Below are 6878 nucleotides of genomic sequence, written 5' to 3'. Positions count from 1 at the left end.
TTTTCTCTTTAGATATATCGATATCGCCTTCAAGTACCTTCTTTACAACATCTATACCTTTTTTGTGAGGAATTGAAGTATATAACGATGCAACATCGATGGTTACCAACTTGAAACCAGATTCCCATGTTACATCTTTTAGGATCTGCAACATGTGTGTCGAGTCTCTCACATACGATTTTAAACTTGGGACGTATTTTTTTATAAATACGTCTACATATTCAGATACCCTTGATGTTAGGGACCCTATTCCGGCTATTATTGGCCGACCGGGAGGTGCTTTCGGATCTTTGTGCACCTTTGGCAGATGGTAGAACGTTGCATAATATGGTGCCATATTCAACAAATATTTATACTCTTCTCCCACTATAACATGAGAATTAAGGCCCCTTTTAAGTAAGGCCTGTAGCTCATCGATGTATAATTTAGTGGGATTATTTCCCAGTTTTTTATAGGAAATACCATCATTTAACAATCTGTAAGCCTCATTGACATAGTATTCGCGGTCCATCAGAACTATGCCCCCCCCTTTGTCCGCACATTTTATTACAATATTAGTGTCAGAAGCTAGGTTCTTTAAAGCCTCAGATTCCTTTCTATTAAGATTTTTATGATGAGTATGGCCATATTTATTATTTCCAGGGTTTTTCTCATACATCTTCTCGAAGTCGCGTCTCACCAACTCCGAAAACATGTCTATATGAGCTCCCTTTGACTCAACCGGATAGAAAGTGGACCTTGGTTTTAGTCCAGAGGAGTTTTGGGGTCTTTCCTGGGTTTGAGTTTGAAAACTATTTTCCCAGTTTTTAATGGCGGCATCTGATTTTCTCAGAAAATGCCTTTTGATGGTGAGTTTTCTTACAAAAAGGTTTAAGTCAATATATAAATCAAACTTAGTTGGTTGCCTTGATGGCGCAAACGAAAGTCCCTTTTTAAGGACATTAGTTTCTAAGGGGGTGAGGATTTTTTTGGAGAGATTAAAAATACTATTGGTTTCACCCTCTAGCGCAGATGTCGCATCTTGGGCTCTCTCTCTACTCCTTCCTGATCCTCTCTTTCCCCTCTTTGTCTTTTTTGACCTACTGGGGTTTGGGTAGGATGAGTCATTGGTCTGTGGCCGTATTTCATGGGTTCTTGCCCTAAAAAATTCCTTTCAGAATAAATTTTATCATTAGTAGACCTCAATCTCTCGAAGCGGTTATTATGTACAAAACCTCTCCTATTTTGATTAGACTGAGGTTTACCTGGCCCGCGAGGGGTCTTTTGATGTTTAAAAGGAACTTTTACCCAAGAATCTCTAGATTCATGTCTATTTTTGCGGGTTTCCCGTCTTTCACTGTATTGGGGTCTTACTACAGGATTCCTTTTAGGAGTTTTATAAGGATTCTTTTGAATGGGAGCTATGTTCTCTTGTTTACGGGCTATGTGCCAGGTCCTCACCTGGTCATTATCATAATCCATTTTATCCCTCATATATTTTCTCCTTTTTGTTTCAATACTTTTAGACTCGATCTTGGTTACTTTTTGATCTATCTCAAATTTCTTTTTTTTAAAAGAATCACTGTCCTGTATTAGTTCAATTGCAGGTTTAAGAGTCTCAAGTTCTCTTTCAGTCTCCAAGAGGATACGCTTTTTCTCCCCTATAAGAAGACGTATGAGCTCAAATGAGCACCCGTCTAATATACGGTTCCACTCTGCCATGAATTTGGTATCATCAAGGCCAGATGTGGGGGTTTTATTCATTCTAAGTCCACGTGGAACTCTTCCACAAGACAAATAATTGTCTAGACTTCTAATGTCCCACCAACATTTGGTCTCTCTCACCAGAAGTCTCTCTAAAGATGATAAAGTATCGGGTCTGTTACCATCAATAATTATACCCTCTATTTTAGCAGAATCATCTGAAAAAATACGGTCACATTCTTGGGACCGCTGGGTCCTTAAATCACTGTTTCTAAACATGTTTGAAGCAGATGATATAAAAGAATACACAAATAGTATAATACAAAGCTGCTATTATATCCAGTGAATCCAGACGAACCAAAGTACATATAAACAAAAGGATATATAGCGCTAAGGCAAAGATTCTCAGTCCAGCAAAAATAAGCCTATACCATAGGCTAATGTAGCACAAAGTCCCAGTTTATTTGGACTGCAGCTCCCTCATATAGGATTCCTGGGATCCTCAGGAATAATGGATGTCTGTAGAAAATATAAGAACAGAGGGGCGCTCCATAGTGCATAAAACAGTTTATTTACATAAAAGCACACAGCATAAATGATAACCAGCCAATGAGTGCTCGTACCAAAGTAATCCTCAGTGTGGGCTGGATACCACAGGGTTCAAAACATTAACCAAGCCAGGCAAATCTCCAACCTTTATCCGGAGCAACCGCCAGGAACTCACAGCCCACGCTGCTCTCCCCTCCAGGGGTTACACAGCGTGCCGGGAACCTCGTACGGGAACAGATGGAGGAAGGACAGCCTGGACAGCGTACAGCATGCAGCGAGCGTCTCCGTAGCCACGCCCCAACGCGTTTTCGTGGAACACTTCGTCAGAGGGCGTGGTCTACGGACGCTCGCTGTCAGAATAAGACGGACAGGATGTCCAATGATCTTACTGCATTTCTTACACACAGATCTATCGGCGAATCAGAGCTACAAGTATATATATATATATATTAATATTAGGAAGCCTTGCATTGGTGTCAGTGGTTTTATATATATATATATATATATATATATATATATATGTATATATGTAAAACCACTGACACCAATGCAAGGCTTCCTTATATTAATATATATATATATACTTGTAGGTATGCCGGGCACTTCCTCCTATTCCTGTTGCTTGTCGGGTGCCTTGGTAGACGAAGCACTCCAGACCTTGTTCAGTGTCCAAAAAACGATTTTATTGAGTCACAGCTGTGACTATATATATATAAAAATTGGGACACCTTGCATTGGTGGCAGTGAAGCTGCGTCAGCAGGGGGACACTTGGGAGCACTTTGCCGCCGGCACCGAGTGCTGACAGAGGAGGACAGGTCACGGTGACAGGGGGGACCGAGAGCTGCTGCGTGGCGGCGGGCTTGCTGCGGCTGCTGGCAGTGAGTCTTTTCCTCCCTGCTCCGTCTCCGTGCTGGGAGCAGGGGGAGGCGGCGGGGCGACACACGGGCTGAAAGTGGTTAATCTTTCAGCCCGTGCAGCGTACAAATACAGCGATGATGGATAAAAAACCATCCATCATCGTTGGCATGCTGGTAAAACCAGCCGACGTGGGTCCTCGCTAGCGTTGATTCGGGAGCGCGCATCATCGCTAGGAGGCAATCTGTGGGGCATTCACACTAGGCAATTTTCAATTGAAAATCGATCAAAACGGCTGTTTTGAACGATTTTCAGGTGAAAATCGTCAAGTGTGTATGGGCCTTTAGAGCAAAGAAAGTGAAAAATAGTATTTTTTTGGGGTCACTAGTAACAGTAGGTACTTGTGTACAATCACGGCTCCCACGATGTCCATCGCAGAGTAAAATCGCATCGCATCGAACCCGAAGCGTGGCGAGCGGCGGCGGTACGCGTCCTACGACCTTTTCATACCCCCACTATCCACGTCGGCATGGAGTTGAGAATAGAAAGTGTGGCGAGCGCAGCGAGCCACCGAGCCCGAAGCGGATACCTTCACAGGTATACGCGTCCTCTCGCGGGCTTCACAGGTGTCCGCGTCCCCTCGCCACGCTTCGGGCACGGTGGTTTGCTGCGCTCGCCTCACTTTCTATTCTCAACTCCACGCCGACATGGATAGTGGGGGTATGAAAAGGTCGTAGGACGCGTACCGACGCCCCTCGCGGGCTCGCTGCGCTCGCCACGCTTCGGGTTCGCGTTGATAGTGGGGGTGGTACAGCCTGAAAAAATTACATTTGGGGGCCATTGAACATGTTTGATACTAATTTCAATGCATTTGGATGCATTTCTGTAAAAAATCGCATGCGATCAAATCGCATGTGATCAAATCGCATGCGATGCGATTGCATGCGATTTTTTAAAATGCATAAAAACGGCAAAAATCGTATGCCATCGCATGCCACTACATATGGCATGCGATGGGAGCCGTGAATGTACACAAGTACCTAACAGTATCCCCAGGATATAACACACTATGAGCGTGGTCACAGTAGTAGTAAACATTGCTGCCTGTAAAGCAAACCAATCAATATATAGGCATCTGTGATAGACAATGTACCCGTGGGTGCAGGGGCAAATTGGCATCCTCGCTTCTACCATAAAAAGATATCCAAGTGGGCAATAGTTTCCAGTGGACCTGGCAAATGTAAGCCAACACTGCTGGCTTAACCCTGTCTCTCCATCCCGACAGCCTAATCCTAACTTTCCCTCCCCATAGCCTTTCCCTAACTTTCCCTCTGTACAGCTTTATCCAAACACTCCCTCCCTGTAGCCTATTCCTAACTCCCCATAGCCTAATCCTAACTCTCCACACCCTGCAGTATATCCCTAATTTTCCTTCCCCGCAGCCGCATCCTAACTCTTCACTCCCCGCAGTATAACCCTAATTCTCCCTCCCAGGGCCGGTGTAAGGCTTCTCGGCACCCTAGGCAAAACATCAACCTACTCCCCCCCCCCCCCCCCCCCCCCCCCCAAAAATAAAAATTATCCTGTGGGTCTCCCAGCCCCCCCCCCCCCCCCCCCACAGGAAGGAGGGCAAGTCCCCTGCTTTCCCTGGAGGCCCTGTCCACCCTCCCCTTTGCCACCTACAACAGAGTACAAGGAGGAGGGGGCAGCAATGTACGGAAGTATGTCTCAAGGGAACGTATGGAGGTGAGGTCTTAGAAGTTCCACAGCCGCCGACCTGCATTAGGTACAACAAGGATCCTCATAGACACCCTTGATTTTTTTATTTGTAGACTTGGTTGCGCCCCCCCAGATCCCAGCGCCCTAGGCAGCTGCCTAAAGTTGCCTAATGGTAGAGCCGGCCCAGCTCCCTCCCCGTAGCCTATCCCTCCCTGCAGCCTAACCATAAATCTCCCTCCCTGCAGCCTAATCCTAACTCTCCACCGTATAACCCTAATTCTCCCTCCCTGCAGCCTAATCCTAAAGGCCCCCATACATTATGCAATTTGGTACTGATTTCACCCGATTCAGATGGATTGGGCAGTGAAATCGGGCCAAATCGCATGTTCAGACACTCCGTCCGACCTGATGCGCGGTCCCGATGAGGTGGCAGTAACGTAGAGCCGGGCAGGGGGAGCCAGGAGCGGTCAGCGCTGGAACAAAAAAAAGCCCATACAATGAATAGGCAGCCTGTGATTGGCTGAGCGCACTCTCAGCCAGTCAGCAACTGGCTGAGAGAGCGCTCAGCCAATCACAGGCTGCCCATTCATTGTATGGTCTTTTTTCAGTACTGACAGCTTCCGGCTCCCCCTGCCCGGCTCTACGTTACTGCCACACCTCTGTGTCACTGTCCCCCACAGCATCCCCTGCCCGCTGCCTCTGCCCTACTAGCAGCATCTCCCGCCAGCCACCTCACAGCGTCCCCCGTCCGCCACCTCTATGTCTGTCGCCCCCCCCTGCTCCCTCCACCTTGCAGCTCCCCGGGAGTTGCATATGATACATGATATTAGGAGTGCCTAATAGTGTGTCCCCCACCCGGGGAGCTGCAGGGGAAATCAGATCCGACTTGTCCTTAGGACAAGTCGGGCTAATGTATGGGGGCCTTAACTCTCAACTCCCCACAGTATAACCCTAAATTTCCCTCCCTGCAGCCGCAGCCTAATCCTAACGCTCCCTCCTTGCAGCCTAACCCTAACCTCCTCCTGATACTTTTGAGATGTCTGCTATCATGATGCTAACTACATCCCTGGCTAGAGTTTGTATTTGGCCTAGGGCACTTGTGGCTCCTTGCATATCTGAGCTCCCTGTCTGCTGGCTGCGACATCTTTCAGGGAGGTAGGTGCAAACCCTCCTCACACCAAGCCATTAGAAAGGGAGAGTGGGGGGCATGCGCAGTGCCAAAGCAGCAGCACTCCGTCTAACCTTTACAATATGCTGCTGTCTGATCACAGCTACCTGCTGCTTCTGTTCGGCCAGGCAAGCATGAGCCAGCCAGGTGTTCTGGTGCCCCAATCAACCGCTGCTACTTGCTGTCAAAATGAGCTGGCCCTAGGCTTGGGTTGGATGCCCATAGCATACCTCCCAACTTTTGTAGCTGTGTAGTCGGGACGATGCTCCTGCGCGCCTCCGGTGCGCCGAAAGTTTAGGGGGAGTGGCCTAATTTGGGGCGTGGCCTATACTCGCAGCTCTTCCGCGAGGCCACACCCCCATTTTGCCGCTATGGGGGCATGACCCAGAGGCTCTGTGAGCATCTAGCCATTCCCCAAGCCCCCAGGAATAGACACTGTGCGCATGCGTACAGCGTTTATTCCCCGCTGCTTAGCAGCTGACAGGGGGGACTCCCAACAGCCCCCCCACACCGCGGGACACTGCCGCCCGCGGGTGGGACATCGGGACAGGCCCTGACAATCGGGACTGTCCCGATAAAATCGGGACTGTTGGGAGGTATGCCATAGGCATTCCAGATGCACTAGGCATTTGCCTAGCTTGCCTATGCCTAGGGCCGGCTCTGCTTAAATCGACCAATTTGTGTCTGTTTTCCATGTGTAGGAGCAATTGTCATTTGCTCCCAATAAGCCAGATTGGAAAGATAATCTTCTAGTATGTATGGGCCTTAAGGGGAAACAAGATTAGGTGCCATTTGTCATGGTTTCCAGTCCACTGCAATGGCAACTCTCCCCCTCGTGGTTAAATGAATCAACCCCAATTCATGGATTTCCTGTACATTTTCCCAGAGGCACCTTTTAAGGAT

The sequence above is a fragment of the Crinia signifera genome, chromosome 3, assembly GCF_055691185.1.
Source record: "Crinia signifera chromosome 3, ASM5569118v1, whole genome shotgun sequence".
Taxonomy (NCBI): domain Eukaryota; kingdom Metazoa; phylum Chordata; class Amphibia; order Anura; family Myobatrachidae; genus Crinia; species Crinia signifera.
Note: the sequence above shows the minus strand (reverse complement) of the source record.